The sequence below is a fragment of the Mus musculus genome, chromosome 6 (assembly GCF_000001635.26).
Source record: "Mus musculus strain C57BL/6J chromosome 6, GRCm38.p6 C57BL/6J".
Taxonomy (NCBI): Eukaryota; Metazoa; Chordata; class Mammalia; order Rodentia; family Muridae; genus Mus; species Mus musculus.
The window spans coordinates 89397118-89419486 of record NC_000072.6 but is presented as its reverse complement, the minus strand read 5'-3'; the positions used below and the strand labels follow the sequence as shown (position 1 = coordinate 89419486).

Here is a 22369-nt window from a genome sequence, read left to right as displayed (position 1 = left end):
GTTATCTAGCTAGGTGAGAGGCAGTGAACAGGCTCCATGGGATCTGGGGGTCAGCCCTGGCCCACTACTTTATGAAGAGTGGGGGATGGGGATGAGAGTGTCAGCATTTCCCCTGTGGGAGCCTCCTGTTCCTGCTGAACACACAGTGCTCCTCATGCTCAGGACACTCATGCTGTGCTCCCAAATGAAAAAGGCTCAGAGAGGTCAAAGACGCATGTGCCAGTACTTAGCCCCATCTGCCATGTTCCTGTGCTGCTGTCCGTGAGCACTCTGAGCCAGGATGTCAGAAACAGGGAGGCATAGGCTTTTTCATGAATCATTTGGGGAATAGCTTCTTGGGAAAGGAAAACCTTAAGTGTGAATATGGTCTGTGTGCCAGGAGACTGGGATTCTCTGATGAACTATTAACCCCTCTGCTCCCTTGGCAGTCTCTCTCCCAGCAAGTTAGGTGAGACACCAGAAAAGCCCATCATGGTACAAAATGGTTGGATATGATACCATGAGAAGAAAGTGTCAGAGGAGGATTGCATAGCTATGAGGTGACAAGTACTTGTAAAAGAAAATGCTATGGATATCCGTGACCCATGCAAAGAGCCAGGAGAATAGGGTGGAGAATGGGGATGTACAGTCAGAAGAGACCTGAGGATATGGTGGGGTACCATAAGGAACAGGCTTCCTTTTGTTCCCACCTTGTGAAACACTTGTAGCTAAGGGATGCTGATAAGCAGCACCAAGGAAGGAACAGAAAACAACAGTCTTGAAACCCTAAGTCCTAGGGACAATGGGAGTCTATAGTGTGGGCAGGCAGGGCTTTCCCATCAGGTGGAAGGAGACTGGAAAGGGATGGGTACACAGCCGTGGGAATGTTGCCCTTTCCCACCACCCCCACGAGCCTGAATAGTACATGTCTCCTGAATGACAGAGGACATTTAGGTGTGTGTCATCTGCCTACTGGTGTCCTTGCCTTCATGGAGGGACAACAGAACCTATTTTATAAAGACTTCCTGAGCTCTAGCTTCACCCCAGATTGTGAAAGCCTCGTGCCAGACTGGGAAGGAGAATGGGAGTCAGGTGATACCCATTGTCCCTATGCGGCGCCTGCCTCTCTATCAACAGGAAAGTAAAGCTGCTTCACCCTTCAATACCTGGTGCCCTGCCGTCTGCCTTTGTGAACCTGACTTCATTGTCAGAGGCTGCTTTTGCATCCTCTTGACCTCTGAAGACAAGGTAGAAATGGACCAATATGGTTTTTATGAGGTGAAAGTCTTGTGTGTTTGTAGCACACCTGGATGACCACTGCTTCTTGCTGAACCTATCTTGAATAGTAGTGCTTTGCCCACCTTCAGTTTGGTTCTCTAGTATGCTATTACTGCTCTCAGTGTACACATGGCTAGAAGGAGCTGGAAAAGATGTCAAGGACCCTTTGCCTGAGATCACAGCTGGTTGGTATACTTTGTATCTTACATGTCACACCCACCCAAAGTCACAGGAATTAAAGACATGATCCCCAGCCACAATGCTGTCGTGAGATGGTAAAGCCATTAGAAGATACCATCTAGAAAGGGGGAGTTAGACCATTAGGGGCATAGCCTTGAAGGGCATATTGGCCTTCCATCTCCTGCTTCTTGCTTTCTAGCTGCTGTGAGGTAACTGCTGTGAGGTAAGCAGGCCTCCTCTACCACAAGTTTCCTGCATCATGTCTTGTGCTGCCACAGGCCCAAAGCCTCAGTATCAAGTGGCCGTGTTCTAAAGCTTCTGAATCAATAAGCCAAGGAGACATGTCCTCTTCCCCCTGTTAAGTTGATCTGACACAGTGGATGTGTAACAGGCCTGGGGCTAAAGCCTAACTCAGACTGTTTCAGCACTCTGTCTTAGGTCTTTGTCTCTGCTATCTTTCTTTTTTTTTAAGATCTATTTTATTTTTAATATATGTATGTCATGAATATGCTCACACATAGACATATTGTACAAAAACACATATTAAAAATAATAATTATTTTTGAAAGAGGAGTGCTGGAGAGATGTCTTAGTGGTTAAGAGCTGACTGCTCACCCAGGTTCAATTCTCAGCACCAACATGGCAGCTTTCAACTGTCTCTAACTCCTATTCTGGGGGATCCAATATCCTCATACAGACATACATGTAGGCAAAACACCAACTTACATAAGAAATAAAAATGTGTGTGTGTGTGTGTGTGTGTGTGTGTGTGTGTGTGTAAAACAACTGTTAGTCACCCCATATGGGTGCCGGGAACCAAACTCAGGATCTCTTCAAGAAAATGATCTTAACCATTGACTATTTCTCTGGACCCTCTGCTCTAAGAACTCTCTGAACCTGGGGTAGGTGGCTGGGGCCTTAGATCACTAGGCCTGACCGTCTGGCTCAGACCTCAGCCCTACACTTACTAGGAAGTCACTCCAATCAGTGAGGTCTTTGTTTCTTCACCTCTAAATAGGATACACTTTGCAATACCCTACATGATGGCACATAGCCTCCACAGAGAAGGGAGGCATAGGATTGTGTCAGCTGCTGATGGTGGTAGCAGCATGACTTTTGGCTAGAGGCTGAGTCAGCAGTCTTCAGGAACCCAGCTGGATCTCTGAGAGATGATCTGGTCATAAGTATTGAGTCCTTGTCAGTGGGATCAGTGTTCATGTGAGAGGGATGCTAGGAGGATGCCTTGTTCTTCCCATCCTGAGAAGATATGGGGAGAAGGCACTGTCCATGAAGCAGGGCTATGGGCCTCTCACTCCCCAGAAACTGCCACCCCATGGCCACATGGGTATCTAGCCTTTAGGACTGTGTTCAAGAAGTGGATGTTCTTTGTGAACCATCTGTGAGTCTCAGCTCCACCAGTACTAAGAGATTTTAATAATGGCAGCCATTGAGTCACTTCACAACACTTGCTTGGTAGAGAAAGATTTGATGAATAGAGTTTCTAGAATACTGTCTTTTCCCTCATGTAGTAAACAGTGCAAAGTTAGAAAGTATTTTCCTTAAATATCAAAGGAAAAAATGTTTGTGAAATTTTTCAGATTAGCAAATGATTGCAAATTGCATTGTAAATGTCACAGGAATGAATGCCAGCTGCTAGTGGCAGAAATGGTGGGAGTTTCCTTCCAAGACAGTGGAGCATCGCTAACAGCTCTGAGCAAACCAAATGATTACTGAGATGATAAACTCTGTCCATGTTTTTGTTCATTCATTTACCACATGTGGCGTGGCTCCTGTTCCTGATAGCTGATAGAACTGAGGTTCTAGCTAGGAACAGGACAGCTTCTTTCTCTGCCAGGAAGAACCTAGTGACATTTGAGATATGAAAAACAGTTTCTTAAACTGAATTGCAGAGGAAGCAATTTCCCAGCAAACGTTCACAATGGTCTAGTAGTACTATGAGATATGGTGCATGAGTTAGGAGTGTCCAGCAAGGAACCTGACCTAGGCTGGATTTGCAGAGGAAATGACATTTGAACTGACTCTTATGAGATGAAAAGGAGTTGCCAAAGGAAGGAAGGGGAAGCTAGTTTCAGCATGTGCATAAAGCCCTGAGACAAGAAGTCTTGTAGTTCACTTAAGGAACAGAAAGATGACCGGTATAACCAGAGTACTGCGCGGGAAGAGAGATGTAGATGAAGTTCCTAGAAGTAAGCTGGGGTTACATTAAAATCACATGGTCTATTTTCATTTTATTAAGAATGCAAAGTGCATCCATGTGCTATTTAGCAGCACCTTAAACAACTTTGGACCTCATGGGCAGTAGGCCAGAAGAGCACAGAGGGGCTGAACACTTACTTCTACAGCATTGCATGTCAGTGCACACAGACCTCTGAGCAGCCAGTGAGACAACAGCACAGGCATCTGTGTACAGCACACCATGTTTGGTGATCACAAGTGGTGGTGCTGCTGGTTTAGTGCTCTGTATATGAGGCTACTGTTGGTCATTATTTTAATGTGTGCTCATTCTACTTTACAAAGAAAAAAATCAGCCATAATGTAGTGTGCTCTATGACCTGGACAGTGGCTGCTGCCATCTTATAGATGGTGTGTCTCAGTTGCATCAGGAGGCCACACCAAGTGATTAACACATGCCATCAGGGTTTGCATCGTGTGATTTGGCTGATTTAAGAGAGAAATAATAAGCTGCTCTACTACTGTTCACATGATGTTGTTAACAACACATTTCTTCAGAACAGCTCGCTGTGGATGAGCAGTGGATAAGCTTACCACACCCAGCTTTATTTCCTTTCTTTTATCTGTGGTCATGCCTAGGAATTCTCTCTTGAGCATATAGCTTTGCTACAGCATTTTAAGTTCTGAACTGATGTATTTTCATTGCAATTTAGTTCAATTTTTAAAATTTTAAATTCAGATTTCTTTTCTTGAAGAAATATATTGATGATTTTCTAAACATTGGAGGATTTTCTACTTTTGGTATGCTTGCTCTCAAGTTCAGTTTGCTAATTAGTGACTTGAGAACAGGAAAGTGAAATCTCTTGGAAGCTTGACTTATAATCCAGTATATGGTCTGTTTTGGTATCCTGCATGGTTACTCTTCACTGTCGGCTTCACTGAATTTAAAGTTACCTGGAAGACACCTCTGTGTGTTGCCTTTGAGTAGAGTCTACCTGAAGAGGGAAGACTTGCCCTAAATGTGGATAGCACCATCACCATGGATAGGATGGGAAAAGGGAGGGAGGGGATGAATTGAGCATTGAATTTATCTTCCTGCTTCTTGTTCCTGCAACTGTTTGCTCCTTTTGGGAAAGAATTCTTGATTCCAGAACAGGAGTGTTTCTGCCAGAAGGTGCAGTCATCCCTTTGAAGTAGAAGCCGAGATTTCCCTGGCCACTTGGGCTCCTGGTGTCCTTCGCACCTGTGATCCAGCCCACTAAAAGAGAAATCCAACTGTTTCTCCTCGATGGAGGTAAGGAGAATGTGTCCTGGAGAGCAGGAGATCCTTTAGGCTACCTCTTGACGTTCCCATCGCCATATGATTAAAGTCAGCAGGAAACCAAAACAAGCCAATCCAGGAAGGATGAGAAATGGTCCAGACCCTTCAAGAAAGAGATGTGAGTCACCCTTCTTAGGTAAAGAACCAAGACCTGCCTGCTGAGGGTGGAAGGAATGTGGAGTGGGTAGGAGAGGAATGTGCTTTAAGTACCAGAGAAAGGCGTGTGCAGTTAAAAGGGAATTCTGCAGTGGACATGTCCTCACTTCACTGGGTAAAGTTGTTTGCTCACATGCAAGTCACTGCTGTTGTTACTTGGTTCTTTACCTCGAGGGGTGACTCTCACCTCTTTCCTGAAGGATCTGGGCCATTTCTCATCTGTCCTGGATTGGCTTGTTTTGGTTTCCTGGTGACCTTAATCATATGTCAATGGGAACATCAAGAGGTAGCATAAAGGATCTCCTGCCCTCCAGACAGTTTCCTTACCTCCATTGAGGAAAAACAGCTGGATTTCTCTTTTAGTGGGCTGGATCACTCATCCCTGCTGCCCTTCTCCATCATAGATCTTTCTTTGTGTTCCTGGTGGTTCTCAACTGCAGGTCAGGCACTGTAGAGGCTTCAGGAATGATTTCTTTTCAGATATGTCCTTGGTGGTCACTCAGATGAAACAGGTCATCTTATTCTCAGGGACTCAGCTGACCAGCTACAATAGTCTTCCTGACAGTTAGCTGAGTCACCCTATCCTAGGGTGTGGCTCCAGAATGTTTCCTTCCTAAAGCTCTGAACCATGGTTTCAGTTTCTCCAGTCATGAGAACCTTCTGGAAATACCCTTTCTGGGGCCTTTACATGAGCTTCTTAGCCTCTTACTTTAAGTGGCTCTGAAATTTCTAAGTGTTTTAAAAAAAGAAAAGAACTAAGTTTCTAGCCTCCCACCTAGAGTCCTGGGCCTTGAGCTAGCTATGTGGCAGGCTCCCAAGGAATGCTATTTCTTTGCATCCCTGTGAGATCACCCTACTGACCTCCAGGCCTTCACTGAAGCCATGAGCTAATAGAAATGCTGTGAGGAAAGTGGCCCAAGAATGCACAGCCACGTCTGCAGGACCTTTCTCAGGTTTCCTTGGTACTTAGACACCTGCAAAGACTGGCAAGGGAGTCGAGGTCTCCCTCTGCTGCTCCACTGCTGCTGGGGCAGAGCTAGCAGCCTCTGAGAAATGGCTGGACTCAGCCAGCAAGTTCAAAAACCAGAAAGCTTTAATACAACTTTGGCAGAGCTGCTCTAGCAGCAAAGCGGGGTTGGTCCTAGAAAACTCCCATTATCTCCAGAGGCCTGAGTCAAGATCCCGACGACTCCAGCCTCCAGGTCAGTCTTTTTGATGAGGCAGATAGTCACAGTTTGGGGACTCTTGTTTTGGAAGAATTGAGTTGTTGGTGTAGATATGAATACCCAGTGTATATGCCCTTCCATCTCATGCAAGCACTGTGGACGGGATTGCTCTAGTTTTCTGAAGGAAGAGATTAAGACCCAAGGGAACAGCCTGCATTTATTGTGCTACATCTATTTTTTATGACAACCTTCAGTCCTTTTCCCATGGGATTCATTCACAACCTGCCTTGGCTTCTCATTGTCAGGAAGCATTCACTGTCCTCCTAGGCCACAAAGAGCCAGCTTTAGAGAATCTAGATCAAGCCAGGAGGTAGAGAGTTGTTAACTATTTCCTGAAACCGAGTCATTGTGCTTCTAGGACTTTGATCCAAGGATCTCTGACTAATGTCCCTTGAAACTTGCTGGTTTGAGCTGCTACCCTCCCTGGAAGATAAGATTTAGTACACAAACTGTGTTGGTGACTCACCAGAGTCCTTCAGTTTGCATCTACTTAGTGAGCTGATGACAGTTGACTTATTAAGATGGTGTACATTGATTTGAACACAAAATAAAGCAGCATTCATTCATCCTTCTTAATGCAGGTAGCATTCAGCTCTCTCTGAACTCAAGGGATGCCATTGGCTCAGTTCCCATCAGAGGTGGTTCAGTATATCCAGTGGATGGACACCATGACACAGGTGCTTTGTGACACCCTGTGTGCCATCTTTTTCCATCCTAAGGCAGAGGCTGTATCCATGCCGGCAGACAAGGTAGCCATGGCAGGTTAGTCAGCCTCTCAAACACAGTGTAGAAACTGAGACAACTCTGGTGTTTTCCTGTGCAAATTCTTACAGAGAACCACTTTGGTGGGCATAGAGGCAAGCCTCTATTATTCTCCACTTGATTCTCCCTACTCTACCTAAGGCCAGGGACAAATTACTAATACACAGGCTGGCTGGCTGCTTCAATGTTGTCTGAGAGAAGGGGAGGGGAGAAGAGAAGAGAGAAGGGGAGGGGAGAAGAGAAGAGAGAGAGGAGGGGAGAAGAGAAGAGAGAAGGGGAGGGGAGAAGAGAAGAGAGAGAGGAAGGGAGAAGAGAAGAGAGAAGGGGAGGGGAGAAGAGAAGAGAGAGAGGAAGGGAGAAGAGAAGAGAGAAGGGGAGGGGAGAAGAGAAGAGAGAGAGAGGAAGGGAGAAGAGAAGAGAGAGGAAGGGAGAAGAGAAGAGAGAAGGGGAGGGAAGAAGAGAAGAGAGAGAGGAAGGGAGAAGAGAAGAGAGAAGGGGAGGGGAGAAGAGAAGAGAGAGAGGAAGGGAGAAGAGAAGAGAGAAGGGGAGGGGAGAAGAGAAGAGAGAGAGGAAGGGAGAAGAGAAGAGAGAAGGGGAGGGGAGAAGAGAAGAGAGAGAGGAAGGGAGAAGAGAAGAGAGAAGGGGAGGGGAGAAGAGAAGAGAGAGAGAGAGGAAGGGAGAAGAGAAGAGAGAAGGGGAGGGGAGAAGAGAAGAGAGAAGGGGAGGGGAGAAGAGAAGAGAGAAGAGGGGAGTAGGTAAGACGCACTTGTGCATGTGCTTGAGCTTTTTCTAAGCTGCAGGGTCATTGGCAAGACACTACTCCCATGTCACTGCAAAGTGATGTCTTTTGGGGAAAGAAAGAGCCCCAATGAAAATTAAAAGAATTGGTCTCCATAGCATGGTGTTTGGGGGTAAATGGTTGAATGATCACCTGCTCCAGTCAGCAATGGGGTACACATCACAAGTGGACCCCATTACCCTCTCACTGAACCTGCATGTCGTTCCCAGGCTACTTTAAGCATTGCCCTCCTATGCCCAATAGCAGCAGTTGGATAAGATTTTGAGCTGAAACCCATTTGCTGCCCATAGGTCAGATGAATTCAGTTGTTAGAATTGTGAGTCTAAGACTGTTTGGCTCCCACTTTCAGAACAGACACTGTTGTGTTATGTGTCCTTATATACTCTGCTCTCTGTGTAGCATGTCCTCCCATTTCTGTCTAGATCATTCTTGCTTAAGCTCCTTTTGTTTGCTGTCCTGTTACCAGAGTTCATTCAGTATCATGCTATGTCCCCACCACACAGCCCAAAACATGGCATGGTAGAAGTACACCAGAAGGGTAGGTAAAGGAGCCGTTGTCCCAGGGTAACAGGTAGGGTTGGGAGAGAAAACATACTGTTCCATGGAAGCCTCTGCCACAGGAAGCAGGATCTCCCCAGAGCAAGGACTTTGAGGTCAGTCAGGTGCTTATGCAGATCACAGATGTGTGCTGCTTAAGGGTATGGCCTGGGACAGATATCGGAACTACTATTGTGGTTAATATTATTTTGGAGGGGTTTACCCTGCTTAGATCATTAGCTCCCAAATAAAAGAAACAAACCTTTATATTTATAATAAGCCTTAAAAGCACTAGAACTGGGCAGATATCAACCCTCTCTGCTATTTGACCCTGTTAGTAACCCCGAGATAGCATTTTCTTTGTTCTACCTGGGTCGCTCCTACACTCCATAGGTTGGCCTTCATGGCCATGCGCTCACAATACATGCACATGGTGACTTCTCTCTCCCTTCCTCCTCCTGGTCTCCTCCCTCTGTGGTAGTCCCTGCCTGAGACCCCAAACCCAGGAACCTTTGCTCCACCCTCTCTCTTCTGCCTAGCCCAGGCTGTAGGCATCTTTATTAACCAACCAGGGATAACTTGTGGGGCAAGGTTTACATAACAAAAACTGGTCTACAAGAGGATCTCCTTGTCTTAGAGCAACCAGATCTTTGGGTACAGAATTTAGCATTTGAATATATAGCAGCATCAGACCAACCCACTACAAACTACTGAGACACATTTCTGCAGATTGTTTAGACAGCATTGTGATGTGCTTGTTAAACCTCTAGCAGTGCACATAATGCACACACAGTATGCACTGTTATATGTAGTGCTAGCTTACATATTAGGAAGCACACCTGCCCTTGATACACAGAGTGTGGTCACAACTGAATCTGGAGCCACAAGGGCCAGGGAGGGGAGGCTGGTACCTGGAAGCTGTCCTTGAAGAGCCCTGCCTTAGAGGTACTCTGGATACAAGCAGCTGTGGATGGAGCACTGCAATAGTTTGTAGGTGTAAAACACCAGAGCAGCTCACTACAGCTGATAGACGACTCTATAGCTATTGACTCTGGAATAGTAGGTGCCACAGAGGGTGAGCCACAGTGGGATAGGCAAGCACAAAAGAGAGACACTGGGTATTGTATCTATATGTCCAAATGCCACATGACACCTAATGTTCTCCTCTTGGGAGTGTGGGTGCATGATACAGAGAGGCAGGGAAAAGCCACCCTCCAGGTGGAGACTGGTACTGACTTCAGGGAACCTTAGGGTTTTTTGACAGGGCCAAATGAGACTGTAGGCATTATCTAAAATGTTCACTTTGAAACAGTGTGTATTTGTGGGTAGCCTGTATAATTGAAATTAGGAAGATTATTACTAAAGGGAATTGAGGGATGGGGAAAATAGAGATTAGGGCTGCTGTCTTCTTACCAAGCAGCAACAGCAGTGACAAAGGTTAGCCTGTTCTCCCTTGGACCTAGACCCTGTCTGTGGGTTTTATCAGGAAAAAAAAAAAAGATACCCACTCTTGACCCCTGAGACACAGACAAGCTGATTGGAGTGCAGGTGTTATAGACTACAAGGAGACTTCCCAATGCTCTGAGGACCTCAAGCCCCAAGGCCAGCTTCTAAAAATGCTGGGCTAGGGACAAGTGGGGCGAATGATGTAGGAATTGCCAGCAGTTTTGTGTTCCCTGCTCTGTCCTGTTAGCCTTAGTGATGAGTGCTAACCAAGTCCTAAGCCCTGCAGGCCTGGGTGAAGACATGAAAGCCCCACAGGGAAGGACTTCATGCCTAACAGGAAAGGCAGGTATAGTCTGTGTCCTGGAAAGAAGCTGGCAGCAGGCCCACTGGCACTCATCAGAGAAGCAAACCTTATCTGAGAAACAGCAAGGCCAGAGACATGAACTGAAGCTATGAAAACTCAGGTGAGGTCTAGGAAAGAACTTCCTGACTTGCCATGAGCCTTTATAATGTCCAGCCTTTATCTTCTATCAGAATGTTTAAGGAGAAATAGTATGGTGTGTACTCAAGAGTGTGGCCCATGTTGTCCTCTGTCTCTTCTCCCCTGGTGAGCCATCAGTATCTATCTTCTAGGAAGAGCTGCCAAGTATTTTACTTTGGTGATACCTGGGACTCATCTATGGCCTGTGTTCTGGCACCTGGGCCTACCATTGGCAGAAGGAAACTAGGGATCCTGTGTGTTTATCTGGAAGCTTCCTCTCCTTACTGTTCTCATCATTCTTTCTCCTAAACATGAGACTGGGTGGTGTGATCTCTGGGTGGTAACATGAGCTGATCAGAGTGGGGCATCTGAGTCCCTAGAGTTCACCAGGCAGCCCCAGAAAGATGGGCAGTCAGCTCTGTGCTTAGGCGACAGAGTGAGTGGAACCTACCAAAGGTTCTGGTGAGGTATCAGGAAGGCAGACCTGAGGTGGCAGAGGCATTCACTGCACAAAGCCAGACGTTGAGGCTGGTTCTGGGCACAAGGCTAGCAGCGCACAAGAGCCATTTGGAACTTTTTCTGCAGGCTGCGGCAAGTCATAAAAAAAATCTTTTAAGTGGGGAATTGATAGGATTGGGTTTGTGCTTTAGAAAGATAACTGGCAGCCTTGGGGAGGACGAAGTGACAGTGTCGAGAGCAGAGCAGGACTCAGCACTGCCAGCTGGAATGACTCACCCATCCTGCAGCCACAGGCTTCAGTGTTCCAGGGGCAGAGAATGACAAGACCCTAGCCACCCTCTCCCAGTCAGCAAAGCAGACAGTCTGCAGTGAATGAGACAGATACAAAGTTTATGAAAGAATATACATATACATATACATATACATATACATATACATATACATATACATATACATATACATATATATTAGAAAGAGAAGAATATGGGGAAGGGAGGATATGCTACTGAGTGATACAAAGTGCCATGGAGGAAACGGAGCAGGACAGTGTGGAAGATGATGACCAGGGCTGCACAGTTGAGAGTCACAATGGGCTTTGTGCAGCACTGATGCAGGAGGAAGGTGGGTGGGTGCTGTGGAGCTCTGGAGAAGAGGGACACCTGACCAGCCCCTGTTTGTGCACTTACCTCCTGTGTTGCAGGCTATGAGAAGAGGAGCAGGTCTGAGGACCATGGGGTGACATGTTCTTTACAGTCTGTGTGTTCCAATGGCCCGGGGCTCATACTTGTCCAGCCAACACCCACTGGGTGGGTTTGGAAGCACTGGCCATAGGCTTATGGGAAGGGCTGCCTCAGCCCCAGGCTTTCTTTATGTTTAGAGATCCATGACTTAAAACTGAGCTTAGAAACAGCAGTTTAGTAATCCCTCCCCTTACAAAGACAGAACTGGCATTTCATTCCCAGCTCTATTAATGGGCTCACTTTGGGAATAAAGCCAGTCTCCCTGAAGGCAGGGCTGGCGCATCTCTTTGTGCCACTTTTGTTTTCTTCTGAGTGTTACATTTAGATTAGCTTCTGGGGATTAAATGGTATTACAGTCCAATCTTTTTTTTTCTCCTTTTTTAATCAGTAGAGAGGTGACTGCTTAGCAGTGTTGCTGTTAGATTATTTTCCTGGGTTGTGTCACCTCCCCATTCCTAATCTTTGGGGGAAACTTGGCTGAGGCTGCATCTGCTCCTGACTTGGGAGGAGCCAAGCCATGCAGTGCAGCCCTGTGGTGCGCACATGCTACTTCCCTAGGGTGTGTGGCCTGGCAAGTGGGAAACAAAGTGTCAGTGCTGGGTGCTGTCAGTGAGGGCTGCTTACCTAGTGCTGGCTGCTGGGCTCTCACCTGCCAGATTCCCAGAGGCCTGCCGGGCTGGAGGCAGGACAGCCTTGTCTCTGGCCCTGACATCTAGTTCTCAAGAGAACAGGGTGGATGTCACAGAAAGACGGCTCAAAACAGCTGGAGATTCAGACAAGTGTCCTAGGTGTAGGTGTAGTCTCTAAACCATAGCAAAAAATCATATTTCTAGCCGTGTGAGGGTTTCACCTTCTGAGAGCTGACATTGTCTGGCTCCCTTAGACAAGCCTATTGTAAGCACGGGTGTAGGTCATTTTTGGAGCACCCACCTGTAAAGGTTGAGTCATCAGTGACCATACTTATACCTTCCATCTCCTGTCTGCTTGGCCTGGAAGTTAGCAGAGAGTGTCCATAATGACAGCTTAGATGAGCCTCACAAGCTTCCTCTTTCCCTGTCTGTGGCCCTAACAGTTAGGTGACAGAATCTTTCATATTCCCCTGCCTTGGTTTTTCCTCAGCCCTCACAGAAGAGGTGTATGTCTCACTGGAGTCCTCTCCTCTCACTGCTGCTGTGTTGTAGGCACCATCTCCCTCATCCACAGACTGTGCTCTGTCAACAGTGCCACACCCACCTGATCCTCCTTGGAAAACTGATGCCTGCTGAATCAACTGACTCCTCAACTGACTCCACTGGCCATTGGCATAAGCTTCCTGCATGTTCAATTCCACATAAGCTCAGCTTGGGCCGTAGGATCAGGACCCAGTGTCTATTCTATGAGTGGCACTCTAGGTGGACTCAATCCAGCCTGGGGACTGATGTATGTAATTTTATATCTTGTTGCTCCTCATACTCCACCTTCTAGTAACTTGTTGGCCACTGTTCTTCATACTTCAAGTAAGTCACTGATGAGCCTGGGAGTTGTCCAAGCCTAAAAACATCCATTAAGACTTCTACCATGTGCCTTTGTTCAGACAGCCCTTGGCCAAGTCCCTGGCCATCACCTTGTGTTTATCATTCCATAGCTGCAGGCTGGATGGTGAAGGAGAGAACCTTCCAGGAATGTAGAGACTGGAGCTGTCCGGCCATTAGTGCCCACTGCCATAGCCAGGATTCCTGGAGAAGAAAAGATGAAATGGGGGATGTATGTTCAACGGACTCGTGCATTACTGATGGAGGAAAGGAGAGATGGGGAAGGGGGCCTTATGTTCAACAGACCCATGCATTCCTGCTGCTGCCTCACCAAACCAGTCTCTTGAAGCCAATCCAGCATCTACTGGGGTGACTTGACCCCTCTAGAGTGTGCTGTGCCTGTTCTCTGCTGGATGTACCAGTAGTGGCATGCTCTTCAGACTGCACAAACTGTGTTCTTGACCACAGTTCGGTGGATGGAGGGGGTGTAGACATGGGAAGAAGATGGTCCTCTGATCATCCTCCTGCCCACAAAGACCTTTCTGTGCTTTCTCCTAGCATTTGTTCTGTTTTCTAGGAAGGAGCCAGCTCCATGCAGTAGCCCATGGGCTTTGAAGCAGAGAACCAAATCCTGTCAGTGTCTCCCATAGTGGCCCCTCTCAGTCCCAGTTATATTGTCTCTAACACTTGATCTCTGTCTTAGGTAGGGTTTCCATTGCTATGAAGAGACATCATGACCAAGGCAACTCTTATAAAGGACAACATTTAATTGGGGCTGGCTTACAGGTTCAGAGGTTCAGTCCATTATTATCAAGGCAGGAAGCATCTTAGTGTGTCCAGGCAGGCATGACACTGGAGAAGGAGCTGAGAGTTCTCCATCTTGTTCTGAAGGGAACCAGGAGAAGTGTAGCATCTGGGCAGCTGGAAGGGTTTCAAATCCCACCTGCAGTGACACACTTTCTCCAACAAGGCCACACATCTAATAGTGCCACTCTCTGGACCAAGCATTCAAACCACCATACCCTCAGTAGCTCCCAAGGGCTGCAGAGAGGGCTGAGTCCATCCTACGTTCCTCCTAAGATTTGTGATGAGTCTTCATCTCCTTCAGAAGGCAGATAGGAAGTTGTTTCTGTCTCCATTCCATTCTCTCTCAAGCCCACTGAATATATGCTCTCCTTGCTTCTTTCCCAAGAGCCCCACAGCCTGGAGTACAGAGAATGAGAACTGCCGTGGCTCAAGGTTCCTCTTCTGCCTGGCAGCCTCTTCCTTGTAGCCTCCTTGGCCCAGCCAAAGTCACCAGGAAGCTGGCAAGGCATAGTATGTTCCTCTTCCCTTGGTGGTAGCTTTGGTACAGCAATGGCATTGAATTGTGTGAATCTTTGTCCTGCCTAACACCTGGAGCCCTGCCTGGCCTCAGCCCTGTAGGACTGCCCATCTTCCCTTCCCATAAAGAGACAGGATTACCTAGTTATCAGTAAATGTTCTTTAAGCTTTAACTCCATTCCAGATGTTCTTTTACTTCCCTCTGGTCCCAGCACACAGATCTGCTGATGAAGCCAACCTTGGTCTGTCAAGCTGGCTCTCAGCCTTCTGAGCCAGTCTCTGGTTTCAAGAGACTGTCATGTTTAGCCCTTGCTTACAATCCTAGTTAGAAGGATGGACCAGAGGACTCTTGTGCTTGCACTGTATGTCCCTTGAGTCCATGCTACGGGTTAGGAGCTAGGGAACTCTGCCCTCACACTCTTCTGCCCTGGGTACTAATTCAGTCTGCACAACCCCAGATCATTTTAGCTTCCCTGGTTTTCCCCTCCTTCTCCTCAGTGTATACCCAGCCCAGAGCTTTGCAGGCTCTAAGGTGATTACCAGGAGAAATGGATCCAAACCCTTGAAAACTCTAACATATAGCTCTAGTTTTACTGCACTTGACAAGAGATCTGGTTCAGATAACTCAGGAACTGAATAACAGACCCATGAAGCACTAAACCTGTCTACATCAGAGAGCTGTCCTTTCCCTATTCTCATGATGAAGAAATTGAAGTTTTGCTTGCTTTCCTGTTCTGGGTTATCCATTAGAGGAACAGGATAGAGGCAGGATTCAGGGCCTGCCTTGAAAATGTAAAGTTCTATCTTGTAGCTGCTAATAGTCCACTTGTGTGAGGGTCCAGAGGTTCTAGTCATGTGTGGCTTGGAGAGTAGAGCTGCTTCAAGTAAATGTTCTCTTCAAAGCCTCTGCTGTGCCCTTGCTGCCTGAGAGCCTCCCTCAGGAGCCTTCATAACTCACTACTGTTTCGTAGGCCCATGGGCTCCTATCAGGCTATAAACAGGTCTGCTTAGAATCACATGGGTTGTAGAGTCCAGCATTCTGCAAAAGCAAAGACCTCAGAACATGCACTGCCTGCAAACTCTCAAGTGGCCACTGTGCACCCTGGAGTGAGATCGCCTGCCAAGTGAGTGTGTTATAGCCAACATATTAATCACTTGCCTTGTAAAGTCCCCCAGGGAAAGCCACTAAATCTAGGTTGGCTTCTGAGTTACCTCAGGGACCCTAGAGATTGAAAAGACCTACTGTTTTTTCCTGTGTGAGCAGCTGTCTCTTTTTTAGGGCCTGGGCCTTGAATGTAGAGAGCATGGGTCCCTTCTGGAAGGAAATGTTCTATGCCCTGTAGCCTCACTGACCCAAGGCCTCACATTTGAATGTGTCTTCCAACTTCCTGCAGAGTACACACATACCCAGTGACCAGGCACAGTGGGCATGCCAGGGGTATGAGCACAGGAAGGCCCTAGTGGTTGTGCCAGGCCTGTAAGAAGATGTAACAGCTGCACCTCTGTTGACCAAGATGCACTGTAGCTCAGGACTCCTGCCTTTTTAGGAGTCTGCATCCCTCATCTGAAGGGAATTCTTTTACTGTTCCTAACAAGAGCCCAGTTCTAGGGTCAAGTTCTTGGGTGACTTCCAGGGAGCTTTGCTCCAAGCCTGGGAATGTGAGGTCAGAGTCAGTCCTGCCCTGTTAGTGGGCTTGCTAACTATGCCAAAAAGTTACCTTGGGCCTCAGATCCTCATCTGATTTGTGAAATAACTGGACCACAGGTTCTCAAGGCTCAGAAGAGTATTAGTTCCACTTGCTCCCCAGGCCTGCTTCCTTTTGAAGTGTTGGCTGTGCCCTATCCCTCCTTTCCTGCCATTTCTAGGATTCAGGTGAAATTCTGGAAGCTTTAATTAAATTACATACTAGTGGTGAGAGTTAATACTGTAATAACCCACATTTGTGAGTTACAGAATGTTTTCCTAAATAATAGGCATTGGTTCAGCAGTCACTGAAATACCTTCTAATAACAAGATTTCTTCACAGTTCATGGGTTTTAAGTTGTATGTAATGCAATCACAATCAACTACTGCTTTATCTTTAGCACAAAAGCCAAGTCAGAATATCACACACAGATACACCTGTACACCACCCTCTTGCATGCATGGACACACAGCCTAGCATCAGCTCCCTCCATTCCCCGTGGCATTCTGGAGCAATTCTTCTCTCTGTTGTGCTAGTAGTCCCTAAGGCTCCAGAGACACACTTTCCTATAGCTGAGGAAGGTCTGTGAGGAAAGTGTGCCTACAGCAGATTCCCCCCAGAGTTTGTGTGTACTTTTGTATTGTCAGGCTCACTCTCTGAGTTTCACTGGAATGCCTTCCAGTGTTCTGTATGATGGTTGTCAAGAATGCCTGGGAGTTTTACTTAAATTAACAAGTGATTGCCCTTCCCATTAGCTCTGCAAACAGACCCTAATTAGTGAACTGGCTAATAATGGTTGCCTCTGGGGTCATTAGTCCTGACAGACAGTGTTGGCGGTGTTCCGGGTACTGTATCACTGTCACAAAGCATGTTGTCAGGCTCTACTGGAAGTTGAGTCTGGGAACACATGTCCTGTTGGCCCCTCCTTTTGTCTTTTACATTGTTTCCTTGGCTTATTAAATTACTTATGGATTAGAAACATGGATTTTTAGAATGAAGACCAGAAAAGTGGTTATATAGATTCTAGATAAAATAGTTTTCAAGAAACAGTTGTGTTAGTCTGGGAATCATTTAGAAACAGTGTTTTGCCCTGCAGCCTTGGGCTTCCCCAGTGAGCACAATTACCTTTCCCCCTCAGGATGCTCAGCAAGTATCTTTAACATGCCCCTCAACCCCAAGTTGTCAAGGAACCGGAAGACAACATGGCAGGATGCAGAGGCAAGGCATCTGTCTAAGACATGGTACTTCTTAGGGCTTATACCCTTTGAGAGTCTCCTGCCCTCCACAGGAGTGGTCATCAGGCCTAGTACAGCCTGATACATGATTATTTGGTTTCTTTGAAGTCTAGACACCCCAGGGATTTGCAGATATAGCTTCATAGTAACTCTGTGGGAGTCCCAGGTTGGTGTTTCAGAGGTGAGGACAGCCCTGCAGGATGAAGCGAGGTTCTGAAGAGACGAGCATGCAGGCCAGGAGCCACCATGACAAAAAAGGTGCTTTGCATTCAGATGTTGTTACCATACAGATTCTTCCTACATCTGCTCAAAATCCTGTGCCATTTGGTCTAAACATCTATTTAAGCAAAGGCTAGAAGGCTGTTTGAAGACATAAAGGGCAAAGAGGGTATTCACAATACAAAGCTTAAAGTGAGTCATGGATGTAAAATGTATGACACTTTTCATATGATTAAAAATGAACAAAACTACATTTCAGTGTTTAGAAGTAGCAGAAGTGAATCTTACAGAATTTTTTTAAATTGTGCGAAGGCGATGAGCAGAGCAGACTTAACATGCTCTCACTTAATTACCAGCGTGACCACAAGTTTTGAAAGGCAGAAGCACAGGTTGGCTGAGGTGGGAAGGCAGAGTTTCTGATTCCACTTGGGACTGAGGTGACAGGAAATGCTGGGAAAGCCATCGAGGGAAAGGCCTTGGCTGCTCCCCTGGAGTATATACTCACTTGATCCCTGCACTGTAGATGGTTCAAGCCCTTCCCAACCCAGCAGCTCATGCCTCTGGACAACTGCCTAGTGCTCTTTGCTTCTCATGTTCAGGACCAGATTGTCCCTCTGGGAACAGAGCATCCCCACAACCTGCAGCCAGGCACCCACCTTCACATTCCTGTCTCATGGCTTCCTACACTGGGCTAAGGCATGTTCATGGTTCCTTTGCATACATGTAGCTTGCCTTCCACTTGTACTAGGAGGCAATACTGCCTCCCCTTCCTCACGACCTGCATGCTTCCTACTTTAGCATGCCTACCACCATGATTGCAACCCTACCCAAGAGAGCATATGTGTCCCCAATGGAGAGAATAGCACTGGGTCCTGCAGGTGATGAGTTGGAGAAATAAACAGCAGTTCCTCTTGTTTCTGCTTTGAGCACAGGGAGGCCAGGAGCCATCAGTAGGCAAGTGAGAATCCACCCAGGTGGCTTCTGAGGAGAGGGTACTGTGACTTCTACCTCACTGTATGGTCACTAGGATTTTTTTGGTTTGAGTATAGCAAGAACTAAACTGGCTTTGAACACAGTCTCCACCCTGACTCCAAGAAGATGAGTTCATATGGCATGAGTGCAAACACACAAAGCACCAAGCAGGGTCTGGCTCAGGGTGAGGATGAGCTGTGTAGAAGCTGTGCTTATTCGTTGCCATCACTGACTCTTAGAATGTAGTGCTCCATTTAGACTCTTCAAAGTTGCGTGTGTGCATGCGTGCATGTGTTTTTAACATCAGTCTCATTAAAAGGCAAATGCCAGGATTTAAAATGAATGCCTATCACAACAAGAAAGGACAAGTCCGTCATCAAGGTGTTCCTGTGCCCTTCCTCCTAGGCTCATGTTAGTAGGGCCTTGTCCTAGTCTGCTTTCTGTTGCTATGATCAAAACCAACTTGTGAGGTAATGGTTTATTTCAGCTCATTAAGTTACAGACTGTAATCTAGGGAAGTAGAGAGGGAGTTCAAGTCAGGAACTGAAGCAAAGGGGTACCCTGCACTGGCTCCCACACTCACATTAGGTACCTCCTCTTACAGCCTAAGTCCACCTGCCCAGGGATGGCACTGCCCACGGTGGCCTGGGACTTCATGCATCAACTAGCAATCAAGAAAGTGCCCCACAGATACGCCCTCAGGCCAGTCCTCTTGATATTATAGTTCTTGATATAGTAGAGCTTCCCTCTTCCCATGTGTGTCAGATTGACAAGATTAACAAGGACATACCAGTAGGCACCAAGGCAGTGTCACCCACAGACCCTGCAGACTCCTAGGCTCCTCCTCAGGACTGACTTAGGCTCCTCTCTCATTCCTACTGTGAAGTCTCTACAGAAGCTCTGTTTGTCACCAACATGATAAAGGAGGCCACCTTCTGAAGTGTCCTTCCTTTGGGTGTTCTTTCCCAAACACCGACTCCTCCTGCATGCCTCTCCCTTAGGACTTCATGTAGACAAAGGGGTGGGAGGGCAGTCATATTTATCAGACCCTTTCTGTGCTCTTGGGAAATGACATTGAATACATTATCTCCCATTTATTGCCTTATTTTATAGGCAGTAAGATGGGGAGTCTCCAAAGTGAAGGCACTCACCAAGGTCACAGAGCTGATGAGTAGCAACCGCAGGTTTCTGTCCAAGTCAGCCATCCTCCATCAGCTGTCACACAGGAGGCATGGCAAGGGAATGTGGCTGGCACAGGAATGACAGTGGAATTTCAAATGCCAGGGGCTTGGGTTTGGTTTTGTCTTGGGAAGCCATCAAAAGTGTCTGAGCTTTGAAGTGACAGGATCAGATGGGTGTTTTCAGGAGATAATTCTAGGAGCTGTGTATTGTCTGCTAAGGCACAACTCTTCCATCCTAAACCCAAGTCCAAGAAATTACATTTGTCTATCTGATTTCATGCATATGCCAGCCTATTGTTCCAGCCTGTCTTTTTCAGTCTGTGTAACTGCCTCACTGTGTACACACATGTGTGTGCATGTACACACCCATCATGAGTGGGGGTCATAATTTGGCAGAAGACTGACTGAAGCTGGCTTCTTGCCATGCAGCCACTGGCTTATGACAACTGTGACTTGTGTTTCTCACATACCTGGGTAGTGATGGAACAAGATGGGGATACTGAGAAATGAGACTATCCCCTCACAAACACCCTGGAATTCGCACCTTTTCCCAGCAACATTATTTGAGACTTCAGTTTTGAATTTCAGAGGAACTGGCAGCCTTTGCATCTTCTAATTCAGTGAATTTTTATTGAGTTCCTACTGTGTGGGCCAGGGCTTTTGTGCCCGGTGTTTCCTGGAGGTTTGTGTCCTTTTATAGTTACTAAAGGTGAAGTGTGTTTATATGAGATAGTATTGTGACAACGGACACTGAAAATTCACTTAGGTCCCATGCTGAACACTTGCCATTTGCAGTACATGTCTTTGGCCTCTATCCTCAGTCTGGTTTGCTGTTTTCTATAGCATCTTCAAATTACAAGTAACACAAAATATATACTAAAGAGTTCACACATCTGTTTACGTGTGTAGTTATAGATAGGCTGCATCTTAAGATGTTTTTCAAAATGAAAACCGGTGTCATCTTTTGGCTGAATAATTATAAAAATGGTATACATGTTTTATATTCATATATGTAATGTTACTATATAATAAAAATATAGAAAAAAATAAGGAAAGTTTTTTTTTTAATCTAAGTCTTTCCTATATTGGGATAATCATCACTCAGTTCACAGAGTGCAGCCACAAACCAAGCAAATGAGCCATGGGTCTCGTGCAGTGCACATCTGTCCTTGGACTAACCTCATTCACATGTGGACACCTTTCTGGTCAGTAGATGTCTAATTATGTCTTCATATTAATTACCTGCCACTCTTCCATATGGTTATTTCAGAGATTCTTGAGCAGTCCCCTATCACAAGCTTGGGTAGTTTTCAGCCCCTTCTTAAGGTAGCCTGCACTCTGACAAATGGACTTGCCTAGCTTCCTACACATTTGTTTAAGTTTATCTAGAAAAAGTGGCTAGTTCAAAACCTGTACCAAGAGAGACAAATACACATATATTAGTATACTGATGTTTTTTCCACTGGCTCTCCAGGAAGTACAAGTGCCATTTTCTACGGCACACAGTGATGGAGGAGGATGTCCATTTTCCCAAGGCTTCCCAAGCCTGGTACTAGAACAGTGGTTTTGTTTTGGTTTGTCTGCTTTAAAACATCTTTGCCAATTTCACTTGGGAAGACAGCCCTGGTTTCTACAGCTCATTTCTTCAGTTACTAAGTGTTGCTGTCCACTTCCTCTTTCCGTGGCTCACTTACTGGCAGCCTGTGTTGGTTCTTATGAGCCTGTGCCTTAGTGTTGCTACTAACCCTGGTCTCTCTTATGGACTGCTCTAGCTCACACTTGCTTTCGGGGCTGATTTTTAGATAGGAACCAAGTATATTTTTGTTCATGTTTTTGTTTGTGATTTGTGTTGTATTGCAGAGGCTTTCCTCCCCCCACGACTGTAATCCCAGGCAATAGTACTTGTGTGATTTTTTTCATTTCGTACCCTTAAACTGTTACTCTAAATAGCCCACTGGGGTCCACTTGAGAGCCAGACGTGTGCACAGATCAACTTCTATTTTCTCTGAGTAGGAATCCTTTGTCCTGTTGGTTCTGATCTAAGTCTCTTCTACCACACGCTAAGTCCCACTTGCACACACAGATCTGCTTCTAGACTCCTTCCCAGGATCAGCCCTGCATATTTTAAACACACTTAAAATGTATTATAAAACTGCCATGATTCAAAATATTTTATTTCTAGTAGAACAAGCTTTTCTACCTTGCTTATCTTTTTCCAACTTGTTTTTTTTTCTTTTTTTAAGATGTATTTAGAATCATTTTGTCAAATTTCTCCAACCCTACTCATTCCTAGCTAGAAAAAGAAATGAAAATCTGGTAAGGTCTTTTTTTGGATAAGCGCATCCTCTTGAGTACATTCCATCCAATCAAATTGCCATCCTTATTGTTTGGCTGCTTATTTGGAAGGCACTCCCAACCCATAGCCGGGCTGAGGACAACACAGAGGAATCCTGTGCCCTTAACCAGGCTCCTGAGTGCTGTAGTTGTCACAGATTTGCTTCAGCACTGTTTCTCTGCAGAGCCATATTCTGGTCTGAACTGGTAACCCATCCCTCCTCATCTGCATGTGCCCTTCATGTACTTCCGAAAGTGTCCTCTGTGTCTACCATACAGCCTTTCCTTTATGAAACCTGTATCTGAATACAACTATCACCTCATAAATGAGGTTCTACCTGCTGCCCTAGCA

General features: G+C 46.2%; 1 protein-coding gene and 1 long non-coding RNA gene across 4 annotated transcripts in view; both read left to right on the top strand.

Moving 5' to 3' along the window:
* Positions 1 to 22369, top strand: part of Chchd6 (coiled-coil-helix-coiled-coil-helix domain containing 6) — a 212507-nt gene that overhangs the window by 176166 nt on the left and 13972 nt on the right. The gene's annotated exons all lie outside the window — the stretch shown is intronic.
* Gm52910 lies at positions 7821 to 20730 on the top strand. Its single transcript, XR_003956464.1, has 2 exons — positions 7821 to 11536; positions 12677 to 20730. It is a non-coding gene; the product is annotated as a predicted gene, 52910 (long non-coding RNA).